This window comes from Ceratotherium simum, chromosome X (assembly GCF_057802395.1).
Source record: "Ceratotherium simum simum isolate JZ-2026a chromosome X, ASM5780239v1, whole genome shotgun sequence".
NCBI classification, from domain to species: Eukaryota; Metazoa; Chordata; class Mammalia; order Perissodactyla; family Rhinocerotidae; genus Ceratotherium; species Ceratotherium simum.
The window spans coordinates 60547077-60561321 of record NC_141940.1 but is presented as its reverse complement, the minus strand read 5'-3'; the positions used below and the strand labels follow the sequence as shown (position 1 = coordinate 60561321).

Genomic DNA, 14245 nt, shown 5'->3' with positions numbered 1-14245 from the left:
ATAGATTCAAGCAATCCCTATCAATGTTCCAACAACATTTTTCACAGAAATAGAACAAAGAATCCTAAAATTTATATGGAACAACAAAAGACCCCGAATAGCTAACGGAATCCTGAGAAAAAAGAACAAAGGTGGAGGTATCACACTCCCTGATTTCAAAATATACTACAAAGCTATAGTAACCAAAACAGCATGGTACTGGCACAAAAACAGACACACAGATCCATGGAATAGATTCGAAAGCCCAGAAATAAACCCACACATCTATGGACAGCTAATCTTTGACAAAGGAGCCAAGAACATACAATGGGGAAAAGAAAGTCTCTTCAACAAATGGTGTTGGGAAAACTGGATAGCCATATGCAAAAAAATGAAAGTAGACCCTTACCTTACACCATAGACAAAAAATAACTCCAAATGGATTAAAGACTTGAATGTAAGACCTGAAACTGTGAAACTTCTAGAAGAAAACATAGGCAGTACGCTCTTCGACATCGGTCTTAGCAACATCTTTTCAAACACCACGTCTGATTGGGCAAGAGAAATAATAGAAAAAATAAACAAATGGGACTACATCAAACTAAAAAGCTTCTGCACAGCAAAGGAAACCATCAACAAAACGGAAAAACAACCTAACAATTGGGAGAAGATATTTGCAAACCATACTTCTGATAAGGGCTTAATCTCCAAAATATATAAAGAACTCATGCATCTCAACAACAAAAAAACTAACAACCCAATTAAAAAATGGGCAAAAGTCCTGAACAGACATTTCTCCAAAGAAGATATACAGATGGCCAACAGACACATGAAAAGATGTTCAAAATCATTAACTATCAGGGAAATGCAAATCAAAACTACAATGAGATATCACCTCACACCCGTCAGAATGGCTATAATTAACAAGACAGGAAACAACATGTGTTGGAGAGGATGTGGAGAGAAGGGAACTCTCATACACTGCTGGTGGGAGTGCAAACTGGTGCAGCCACTATGGAAAACAGTATGGAGATTCCTCAAAAAATCAAGGATAGAACTACCATATGATCCAGCTATTCCACTGCTGGGTATTTATCCAAAGAACTTGAAAACACCAATTTGTAAAGGTACATGCACCCCTGTGTTCATTGCAGTGTTATTCACAATAGCCAAGACTTGGAAGCAACCTAAGTGCCCATCAAGGGATGAATGGATAAAGAAGATGTGGTATATATACACAATGGAATACTACTCAGCCATAAGAAACGATGAAATCCAGCCATTTGTGACAATATGGATGGACATTGAGGGTATAATGCAAAGTGAAATAAGTCAGAGGGAGAAGGTCAAATACCGTATGATTTCCTTCATTAAGTAGTAGATAATAACAACAATAAACAAACACATAGGGACAGAGATTGGATTGGTGGTTACCAGAGGGGAAGGGAGGAGGGAGGAGGGTGAAAGGGAAAATTCGGTACATGTGTGTGGTAATGGGTTGTAATTAGTATTTTGGTGGTGAACATGATGTAATCTATGCAGAAATAGAAGTACAATGATGTACACCTGAAATTTTTACAATGTTATAAACCAATGTTACTGCAATAAACAAAAATTTAAAAAATATATAAATAAATAAATAAACCTAACCATATAGATAATCACATTAAATTTAAATAGTCTAAACATTCCAATTAAAAGGTAAAGATTGTTACATTGGCTAAAAACACAAGCCCTGACTATATATGCTATTTAAATTAAAAAATAACCTTTAAATATAAACAAATTAATAGATTAAAGTAAAATAATGGAAACATATAGAGGCTGGCCCAGTGCCATAGTGGTTAAGTTCATGTGCTCCGCTTCGGTGGTCCAGGGTTCATGGGTTCAGATCCCAGGCGCACACCTACACCTTGCTCATCAAGCCACACTATGGCGGCATCCCACATGTAAAATAGAGGAAGACTGGCACAGATGTTAGTTCAGGGACAATCTTCTTCAAGCAAAAAGAGGAAGATTGGCAACAGATGTTAGCTCAGGCACAATCTTCCTCACCAAGAAAAAAAAGAATGGAAACATATATATTATGCAATCTGTAGTCAAAAGAAAGCGAAGTAGTTATATTAATATCAGATGAAGTAGCCTTCAGAACAGGAAGCATTTGTAGAGATAAAATGGATCAGTTAATAATGATAAAGGAGTCAATTCATTAACAAGATGTAACAATCATTAATGTTTATTCATCAATAGAACATAACAATCCTAAATGGTCATGCACCTCCTATCAGTAATTCAAAATATGTGAAGCAAAACAACTGATAGAAATGAAAAAAGAAATAAACAAATTCACAGAGTTGGAGATTTTGACATGCCTTCCAAGAAGATTGATATTAGAAGTAGACAGAAAATCAGTAAAGATATAGAAGACGTGAACAACACTATTAACCAAATAGAGCTAAATGACATTTATAAAATGCCCCACCCATCAACAACAGAATACACATTTTTTTCAAGGCACATGGAACATTTACCAAGAGAGTCCGTATTCTGGGCCACAAAACATGTGTCAATAAAATTGTAATGATTATAATCAATACAAAGTATGTTCTCTGAGCATAATGTAAATAAATTAGGAATCAAGAACAGAAAGATATCTAGAAAAATCTCAAAGATTTGGAAACTAAGCAATATAATTCTAACTAACCTGTGGATCAAAGAACAAATGAAATTGGAACTTAAAAAATATTTTGAACTGAATGCAAAATGAAAACACAGCTTATCAAAATTGCGGGATGCAGCTAAAGCAGTGCTTAAGTGGAAATTTATAGCATTAAAAGCTTGTATTAAAAATGGTCTAAAATCATGACCTGTGTTTCTAGGTTAGAAACTAGAAAAAAAAAAGGAGAAAACTAACTGGAATATAAACATAAGAAAGAAAAAAAAGAGAGGAGAAAAAAATTAATGAAATAGAAAACAGGAAAATAGTAGAGAAAAAGCAAAACAAACACTAGTTCTTCAAGAATATCACTAAAATTGATATAGTTCTAACCAAACTGATAAGCAAAGAAAGAGAGAACACACAATTTTCCAACATCAAGAAAGAGAATATGTCACCTCACACATCTAGAATGGCTATTATCAAAAAGACAAGAAATAACAAGTGTTGGAGAGAAGGCAAGATGGCGGCATAAACAGACTCTGAACTCACATCCTCCCACAGACACAGCCAATTTACAACTACTCGTGGAAAAATTACTCCTGAGAGAGAACTGAAAACTGGATAAGAGGAACTCCTGGAACTAAGGACAATCCTAATTGAGGTGGAAGAGGCAGAAACTCCATTCTGGAGAGAAAAAACGCCACCTTCACAAGCCGCAGTGCCTCACGGCCACCCGGGAGCAGCCCAAAGGTACGCAGCCCACCTGGGGGAAGCGGGGCCCTGAGCCAGGGAGTGCTCCCACTGTGGGCATTGTGTGGACCCAGCACAATTGAGACAAGTGGCATAATATCTGACTGTGCCTGCTACTAAAACACTGGGGAGTACCCCCAGAAAAGCTGGTTCACAAAGAAATTAAAACTGGCTCTTAAAGGGCCCACATGCGAGCTCACCTGTTTCGGAAAGCAACCTAAAATCACCAGAAAGAAAGGTGCACAGTGCTTTGGTGAAAACAGACTCACCTGATAGGCTCTGAGTGCATTGCAGTGAGAGGTGAGACCACTTCAGGGACTGGGACATTGGTGGCGGACATTGTTGTGGCATGGTGTGGGCGTGCTGACGCAGACGCCATTGGAGTTCTCCCTGGGGCCTGCTAGCCCAGGTCTGCACCACCCACTAGAGCAACAATTTAATCAAGCTCAGCCAGGGCAGGCAGCCCACCCTAGAGACTGGCCCCACCCAACAAGAAGCCCTCAGGCAACTTGTGGGCCTGCATAGATTGGTGACTGGATTTTCTGCAGCCCAGCAACTGAACCCACTTCAGTGGGGCAGGGCGTGCACAAAGAGTGGGTGGAGAGCAAGGGGCGGTGATGGAGTGTGTGGGGCTCCCGCCGTGGAAAGACTGGGTCCACTTCAGGAGGTCGAGGCGCGCACACAGGGCAGGACTGTGTTGACTATGTGTGGTCCTGTGGGTGGCAGGGCTTGCCAGCTGCAGAAGACTTGTGCTTCTCAAAGACCCACATAGGGGGTTTGTGCCACCTTCCAAATCCTGAAACAATTGGGTGTTCCCATGCCTGAGGCCAGTCCCACCCAGCTGTAAGCCTCAGAGAGCTGACAAGAGACCTAAAAGCAGGAGGCTTATAGCATTTGTAAGCCCCTGAGCCTAAGAACCTGCCACACCGGGGGCCTACTCACTTAAAAGAAATACTGAAACACAAATATGGTATTAGAACTTGCAGCCAACTGTGCTGGGGCCCCCGACACCTGATATAGAGACTGAAGGGCCCAGAACAACTACAAGCAGCTGAGCATTACAACAGCTGGCCAGGAGCATAACTCGGCCTACCGGAGCGCCTACAGGGAGAGCAAACAGGCCACAACAGAAGGACAAACGTAGCCCACATAGGGGTGACCCCTGGGATATTGAGAACTGAGGGAAGCACACTGCAGACCTCCTAAGGCATCAATTATACAAGATCACCTCTCGAGGACCAGGTGACGTAGCTGACCTACCTAATATGTAGACACAAGCACAGGGAAAGAGGCAAAATGAGGAGGCAAAGGAATACATTCCAAGTAAGGGAACAGGACAAAACCCCAGAAAAGGAACTAAGAAGTGAAACAGAAATGAGCAACCTACCCAACAGAGAGTTCAAAAAAAGAGTGTTAAGGATGCTCACTAATCTGGAGAGAAGAATAGATGAACTCAGTGAGAATGTCAACAAAGAAATGGAAGATATAAAAAAAAAACCAATCAGAAATGAAGAATACAATACTGGAAATGAAAAATTCACTGGAGGGACTCAAAAGCAGAGTAGAGGATACAAAAGAATGGATCTGTGAGCTGGATGAAAGACTAGAAGAAAGTACCCAAGCTGAACAGGTGAAAGAGAAAAGAATTAAAAAGAGTGAGGACAGTCTAAGGGACCTCTGGGACAACATCAAGCGCACTAACATCCGTGTTATAGGTGTCCCGGAAGGAGAAGAGCGAGACAAAGTGGCAGAGAAACTATTTGAAGAAATAATAGTTGAAAACTTCCCTAACCTAAGGAAGGAAGCAGACATCCAGGTACAGGAAGCACAGAGAGCCCCAAACAAGATAAACCCAAAGAGGCCCACATCAAGACACATCATAATCAAAATGTTCAGAATTAAAGATAAAGAGAGAATCCTAAAAGCAGCAAGGGAAAGACAAGTTACGTACAAAGGAAACCCCCTTAGGCTATCAGCTGACTTCTCAGCAGAAACCTTATAGGCTAGAAGAGAGTGGCACCATATATTTAAAGTGCTAAAAGGAAAAAACTTACAGCCAAGAATACTCTATCCAGCAAGGTTATCATTCAAAATGGAAGGAGAGATCAAAAGTTTCCCAGAGAAGGAAAAATTAAAGGAGTGTGTTGCCAAGAAAGCAGTGCTACAAGAAATGTTAAAGGGACTGATTTAAGGGGAAAAAAGAAGACCACCAATAGGAAAAATTATCTATTTCCATGATAAGAGGGTAATGGATACAAATGTACAAAAAAGAGGTTAGATATGATATCAAAAACATAAAAGGAGGGAGGAGGGGAGTTAAAGAGTAGAACTTTCAGACAGAGGTCAAAGTAAAGAGACCATCAATTCCGTATAGAAGGAGAAAGCAGCAGAGAAGGACTACTACAACACTGAGAAAAAAAAATTAAAAAATGGCAGTAAGTACATACTTATCAATAGCTACTTTAAACGTCCATGGACTAAATGCTCCAATTAAAAGGCATAGGGTGGTTGATTGGATAAAGCAACAAGACCCATATATATACTGCATACAAGAGACACACATCAGTCCTAAAGACACTCACAAACTGAAAGTGAAGGGATGGAAAAAGATACTCCACGCAAATGGCAATGAATAGAAAGCTGGGGTAGCAGTACTCATATCAGACAAAATAGACTTTAAAACAAAAACTGTAAAAAGAGACAAAGAAGGGCATTACATAATGATCAAGGGAACAATCCAGCAAGAGGATATAACGCATGTAAATATCTACGCACCCAATGTAGGAGCACCTAGATATATAAAGCAATTATTAACAGACATAAAATGAGAAATAGACAGTAACGCAATAATAGCAGGGGACTTTAACACTCCACTTACACCAACAGATAGATCATCCAAACAGAACATCAAGAAGGAAACATTGGCCTTAAATGACACACAAGAACAGATGGACCTAGTAGATATATAGAGAGAATTCCATCCAAAAACCAAAGAATACATGTTCTTTTCAAGTGCACATGGAACATTCTCCGGGATTGCTCACATATTAGGCCACAAAACAAGTCTCCATAAATTTAAGAAGATTGAAATAATACCAAGCATCTTTTCTCACCAGAACGGTATGAAACTAGAAATCAACTATAGGAAGAAAATCAGAAAAGCCACAAATACATGGAGATTAAACAAAATGCTACTGAACAACGATTGGGTCAATGAAGAAATCAAAGGAGAAATCAAAAACTACCTGGAGACTAATGAAAGTGAAAATACGACATGGCAGAATTTATGGGATACAGCAAAATCAGTTCTAAGAGGGAAGTTTATAGCAATACAGGCCTATCTCAACAAACAAGAAAAATCTCAAATAAACAGTCTAACAATGCACCTAAAGGAACCAGAAAAAGAAGAACAAACAAAGCCCCAAATCAGTATAAGAAGGGAAATTATAAAAATCAGAGCAGAAATAAATGAAATAGAGACTAAAAAAACAATACAAATAATTAATAAAACCAAGAGCTGATTCTTTGAAAAGATTTAAAAAATTGACAAACCTTTAGCTAGACTCACCAAGAAAAAAACAGAGAAGGCTCAAATAAGTAAAATCAGAAATAAAAGAGGAGAAATTACAACAGACACCTCAGAAATACAAAAGATTATAAGAGAATACTATGAAAAGCTATATGCCAACAAAGTCGACAATCTGGAAGAAACGGATAAATTCTTAGAATCATACAACCTTCCAAAACTGGATCAAGAAGAAATAGAGAATTTGAATAGACCAATCACCAGTAAGGAGATCGAAACAGTAATCAAAAACCTCCCCAAAATAAAAGTCCAGTACCAGATGGCTTCCCTGGTGAATTCTACCAAACATTCCAAGAAGACTTAATACCTATCCTTCTCAAACTCTTCCAAAAAATTGAGCCGGGGGGAGGCTCCCTAACTCATTCTATGAAGCTGACATTACCCCGATACCAAAACCAGAGAAGGACAACACAAAAAAAGAAAATTACAGGCCAATATCACTGATGAACATCGATGCAAAACTCCTCAACACAATACTAGCAAATCGCATACAATTATACATTAAAAAGATTATACACAATGATCAAGTGGGATTTATTCCAGGGATGCAGGGATGGTTGAACATTTGGAAATCAATCAACGTGATATACCACATTAATAAAATGAAGAATAAAAATCACATGATCATCTCAATAGATGCAAAGAAAGCATTTGACAAGATACAGCATCCATTTATGATAAAAACTATGAATAAAATGGGGATAGAAGGAAAGTATCTCAACATAATAAAGGCCATATATGTCAAACCCACAGCTAATATCATCCTCAATGGTGAAAAACTGAAACCTATCCCTCTAAGAACAGGAACCACACAAGGATGCCCACTCTCACCACTCTTGTTTAACATAGTACTGGAAGTCCTAGCCAGAGCAATCAGGCAAGAAAAAGAAATACAAGGGATCCAAATTGGAAAGGAATAAGTGAAACTGTCACTATTTGCAGATGACATGATTTTATATATAGAAAACCCTAAAGAATCCACCAAAATCTTCTGGAATTAATAAATGAATACAGTAAACTTGCAGGGTACAACATCAACATACAAAAAGCAGTTGCATTTCTATACACTAATAATGAAGTAGCAGAAAGAGAAATTAGGAATACAATCCCATTTACAATTTCAACAAAAAGAATAAAATGCCTAGGAATAAACTTAACCAAAGAGGTGAAAGATCTGTACACCGAAAAGTATAAAACATTGCTGAAAGAAATTGAAGAAGTCACAAAGAAATGGAAAGATATTCCGTGCTCTTGGATTGGAAGAATTAACATAGTTTAGATGTCCATACTTCCTAAAGCAATCTATAGATTCAATGCAATCGCTATCAATGTTCCAACAACATTTTTCACAGAAACTGAAGAAAGAATCCTAAAATGTCTATGGAACAACAAAAGACCCCGAATAGCTAAAGGAATCCTGAGAAAAAAGAACAAACCTGGAAGTATCACACTCCCTGATTTCAAAATATACTACAAAACTACAGTAACCAAAACAGCATGGTACTGGCACAAAAACAGACACACAGATCAACGGAATAGAATCGAAAGCCCAGAAATAAACCCACACATCTATGGACAGCTAATCTTCGACAAAGGAGCCAAGAACATACAATGGAGAAAAGAAAGTCTCTTCAACAAATGGTGTTGGGAAAACTAGACAGCCACATGCAAAAAAATGAAAGTAGACCATTACCTTACACCATACACAAAAATTAACTCAAAATGGATTAAAGACTTGAATGTAAGACCTGAAACCATGAAACTTCTAGAAGAAAACGTAGGCAGTATGCTCTTCGACATTGGTCTTAGCAACATATTTTCAAGCACCATGTCTGACCTGGCAAGGGAAACAATAGAAAAAATAAACATATGGGACTACATCAAACTAAAAAGCTTCTGCACAGCAAAGGAAACCATCAACAAAACGAAAAGACAACCTAACAATTGGGAGAAGATTTTGCAAACCATACATCTGATAAGGGCTTAATCTCCAAAATATACAAAGAACTAATGCATCTCAACAACAAAAAAACTAACAACCCAAATAAAAAATGGGCAAAGTACCTGAACAGACATTTTTCCAAAGAAGATATACAGATGGCCAACAGGCACATGAAAAGATGCTCAAAATAATTAACTATCAGGGAAATGCAAATCAAAACTACAATGAGATATCACCTCACGCCCATCAGAATGGCTATAATTAACAAGAGAGTAAACAACATGTGTTGGAGAGGATGTGGAGAGAAGGGAACTCTCATACACTGCTGGTGGGAGTACAAACTGGTGCAGCCACTATGGAAAACAGTATGGAGACTCCTCAAAAAATTAAGGATAGAACTACCATATGATCCAGCTATTCCACTGCTGGGTATTTATCCAAAGAACTTGAAAACACCAATGCATAAAGATACATGCACCCCTGTGTTCATTGCAGTGTTATTCACAATAGCCAAGACTTGGAAGCAACCTAAGTGCCTATCAAGGGACGAATGGATAAAGAAGATGTGGTATATATACACAATGGAATACTACTCAGCCATAAGAAATGATGAAATCCAGCCATTTGTGACAACATGGATGGACATTGAGGGTATTATGCAAAGTGAAATAAGTCAGAGGGAGAAGGTCAAATACCGTATGATTTCCTCCATTAAGTAGTAGATAATAACAACAGCAAACAAACACATAGAGACAGAGATTGGATTGGTGGTTACCAGAGGGGAAGTGGGGAGGGAGGAGGGCGAATGGGATAATTCAGCACATGTGTGTGGTGATGGGTTGTAATTAGTATTTGGGTGGTGAACATGATGTAATCTATGCAGAAATAGAAGTATAATGATGTACACCTGAAATTTATACAATGTTATAAACCAATGTTACTGCAATATACAAAAAATTAAAAATAAATAAATAAATAAATAAATAAATAAATAAATAAATAAATAAATAAAAATAAAAGAAAGAACACCAGAAAAAGAGATAACAAGTGCTGGCGAGGATGTGGAGGAAAGGGAACACTTGTGCAATGTTGGCAGGAATGTAATTGGTGCAGGCACTATGGAAAGCAGTATGAAAATTCCTCAAAAAATTAAAAATGGAACTACCATATGATCAGGAATTCTACTTCTGGCTATGTGTCAGAAGGAAATGAAAACACTAACTTGAAAAGATATCTGCACCCCTGTGTTCACTGCAGCATCATTTACACTAGCCAACACATGAAAACAACCTAAGTGTCCATCAGTGGATGAGTGGATAAAGAAAATGTTTTATATATATATGTGTGTGAGCATGTGTGTGGTTTATATACACATAAATATACATACACACACATGCACACACTCACACAATGCAATATTATTCAGCCATAAAAATGAAGGAAATCCTACGATTTCCGACAACATGGATGGACCTTGAGGGTATTATGCAAAGTGAAATAAGTCAGACAGAGAAAGACAAATGCCATATGATCTCATTTATATGTGGAATTAAACCCAAAAACTCATAGATACAGAGAATAGATTGCTGGTTACCAGAGATGGGGGTAGAGGCTGAAAAAAATGGGTGAAGGTGGTCAAAAGGTACAAATTTCCTGTTATAAAATAAATAAGTCCAGGGGATGTAATGTACAGCATGGTGACTATAGTCAATAATTACTGTATTGTATTTGAAAGTTGCTAAAAGAGTAAATCTTATAAGTTCTTATCACAAGAAAAAAAATTGTAACTGTATGGTGATGGATGTTAACTAGACTTACTGTGGTGATCATTTCACAATATTCACATATATAAAATCATTATGTTGTACACCTGAAACTAATATAATGTTATATGTCAATTATATCGCAATAAAAAATTTAAAAAAGAGATCCTTTGTTTTGAAAGCATAATAAAAAAGCCTTTGTCTTGAAAGAATAATAAAGGAATATTATGACAATTTTGTGCCAAAAAAGTCAACAACTTAGATGAAATGCACAAATTCCTTGAGAGACACAAACTACAAGATAGGAATATCCACTCTTGCCACTTCTGTTTCAATTGTACTGGAGGTTTTAGAGCAATTAGACAATAAAAAGAAATAAAAGGCATCCAGATTGGAAATGAAGTTAAAAACTATTTGCAAATGACATGATCTTGTATGTACAAATTTTTAAGTAATCCAATAAACCATTAGAACTAATAAATGAGTTCAGCAAGGGGGGCCGGCCCAGTGGTGCAAGTGGTTAAATGTGCGCGCTCCACAGCCGCAGCCCGGGGTTCACCAGTTTGGATCCCAGGCACGGACCAACACACCGCTTGTCAAGCCATGCTGTGGCGGCGTCCCATATAAAGTGGAGAAAGATGGGCATGGATGTTAGCCCAGGGCCAGTCTTCCTCAGCAAAAAGAGGAGGATTGGCAGATGTTAGCTCAGGGCTGATCTTCCTCACAAAAAAAAAATGAGTTCAGCAAGGTTAAAGAATACAAAGTCAATACACATACATCAATTTTAATCCTATATACCTGCAATGAACAATCTGAAAATGAAATTAAGAAAACAATTCTATTTACAAGAACATCAAAAGAATATAGAGGTTGGCCCAGTGGCACATTGGGTAGGTTTGGCACGCTCTGCTTCAGTGGCCCGGGGTTCACAAGTTCAGATCCTGGGCACAGACCTACACCACTCATCAAGCCATGCTGTGGTGGCATCCCACATACAAAATGGAGGAAGATGGGCACAGATGTTAGCTCAGGGCCACTCTTCCTCAAGCAAAAAGAGGAAGATTGGCAACAGGTGTTAGCTCAGGGTCAATCTTCTTCACCAAAAAAAAAAAAAGAATATAATACTTAGAAATAAATTTAAAAACAGAAGTGTAAGACTTGTGCAATGAAAACTACAAAATATTGTTTTAAGAAATTAAAGAGGATCTAAATGGAAAAGGATCCCATGCTCATGGATTAGAAGACTTAATATTGTTAATATGGCAATAATACCCAAAGGTTTCTATACATTCCAAAAATTCCTATAAAAATCCCAATGAGATTTTTTACAGAAATTAATAAACTTATCCTAAAATTCACATGGAAAAGCAAAGGACCAAACATAGCCAAAGTAATCTTGGAAATAAGAACAGATTGAAGACTCACACTCCTGATTTCAAAACCTAACTAAAAAGCTATAGTAATCAAGACAGTATGGTACTGGCATAAAAACAGACAAATAGATCAATGGGTAAAATTGAGAGTCTACAAATTTACCCTTACATTTATAGTCATTTTTTTATTGACAAGGATGCTAAGTCAATTTAATGGGAGAAAGAATAGTATATTCCACAAATGATGTTGGGACAACTTAATATCACCATGCACAAGAATGAACTTGGAAAAGATGTTGCTAAGACCGATGTCGAAGAGCGTACTGCCTATGTTTTCTTCTAGAAGTTTCACAGTTTCAGGTCTTACATTCAAGTCTTTAATCCATTTGGAGTCAATTTTTGTCTATGGTGTAAGGTAAGGGTCTACTTTCATTTTTTTGCATATGGCTATCCAGTTTTCCCAACACCATTTGTTGAAGAGACTTTGTTTTCCCCATTGTATGTTCTTGGCTCCTTTGTCAAAGATTAGCTGTCCATAGATGTGTGGGTTTATTTCTGGGCTTTCGCTTGTATTCCATGGATCTGTGTGTCTGTTTTTGTGCTAGTACCATGCTGTTTTGGTTACTATAGCTTTGTAGTATATTTTGAAATCAGGGAGTGTGATACCTCCAGCTTTGTTCTTTTTTCTCAGGATTCCTTTTGTGGTGATGGGTTGTAATTAGTATTTTGGTGGTGAACATGATGTAATCTATGCAGAAATAGAAGTACAATGATGTACACCTGAAATTTTTACAATGTCATAAACCAATGTTACTGCAATAAACAAAAAATTAAAAAAAAAAAAAAAGAATGAACTTGGACCCCTACTTCACACCATATAAAAATTAACTCAAAATGGGGCTGGCATGGTGGCGCAAGCGGTTAAGTGCACACGCTCTGCTGCGGCGCCCCGGGGTTCGCCAGTTCGGATCCTGGGTGTGCACCGACGCACCGCTTGTCAAGCCATGCTGTGGCAGCGTCCCATATAAAGTGGAGGAAGATGGGCACAGATGTTAGCCCAGGGCCAGTCTTCCTCAGCAAAAAGAGGAGGATTGGCAGATGTTAGCTCAGGGCCGATCTTCCTCAAACAAAAAAAATTAACTCAAAATGGATGATAGATCTAAATGTAATAGATAAAATTATAAAACTCTTGAAAGAAAACATGGGTGTAAATTTTCATGACCTTGGATTAAGCAATGGTTTCTTACATATACCAAAAGCACAAGTAAGAAAAGAAAAAAATCGATGAATTGGACTTCCTCAAAATTAAGAACTTGTGCTGCAAAAGATACTAGCAAGATAGTGAAAAGACAACCCATTGAATGGAAGAAAATATTTGCAAATCATATCTCTAATAAGGGACTTGTATCCATAATATATAAATATCTCTTGCAATTCAAAAATAAAAAGCAAATAATCCAATTTAAAAATGAAGAAAGAATTTGAATAGTCATTTCTCCAAAGAAGATATACAAATGGCCAATAAGCACAAGAAAAAATACTAATCAACATTAATTATTAGAGAAATACAAATCAAAACACCACAATGAGATACCACTTCCCACTGCTTAGGGTGGCTATAATCCAAGAGATGGACAATAACAAGTGTTGGGGAGGATGGAGAGAAATTGGAACCCTTAATCACTGCTAGTGGGAACGTAAAATGGTGCAGCTTCTTTGGAAAACAGTTTAGCAACTCCTCAAAAAGTTACACATTGAGTTATCATGTGACCCAGCAATTCCACTCCGAGGTATATACTCATAAGAAATGAACATATACGTCCACACAAATCAGTGCACAAATATTCACAATAGCATTATGCATAATAGCCAAAATTGAAAACAGCCCTAATGTCCATCAATAAATGAATGGATAAATAAAATGTTGTATATCCATAAAATGGAAGATTATTTAGTAACAAAAAGCAATGAAGTACTAACACACGCTAAAACATGGAAACATGGATGAATCTTGAAATCATGCAAAGTGAAAGAATCCAGTCACAAAAGACCACATTCTGTATTATTACATTTATATGAAATAAACAAAACAGACTTTTGCTGAAACTATTCATAAAGAGTCACTTTCTATTTGTTTTTGCTAAATTGCTAGGATGTAAACTGTGGTCACATCTATACAGGAAAGAGCAGAAC

The 14245-nt window shown here is 37.5% G+C and overlaps 1 protein-coding gene across 2 annotated transcripts in view; it reads right to left on the bottom strand.

The window, feature by feature from the left end:
- Positions 1–14245, bottom strand: part of POF1B (POF1B actin binding protein) — a 95226-nt gene that overhangs the window by 13533 nt on the left and 67448 nt on the right. The gene's annotated exons all lie outside the window — the stretch shown is intronic.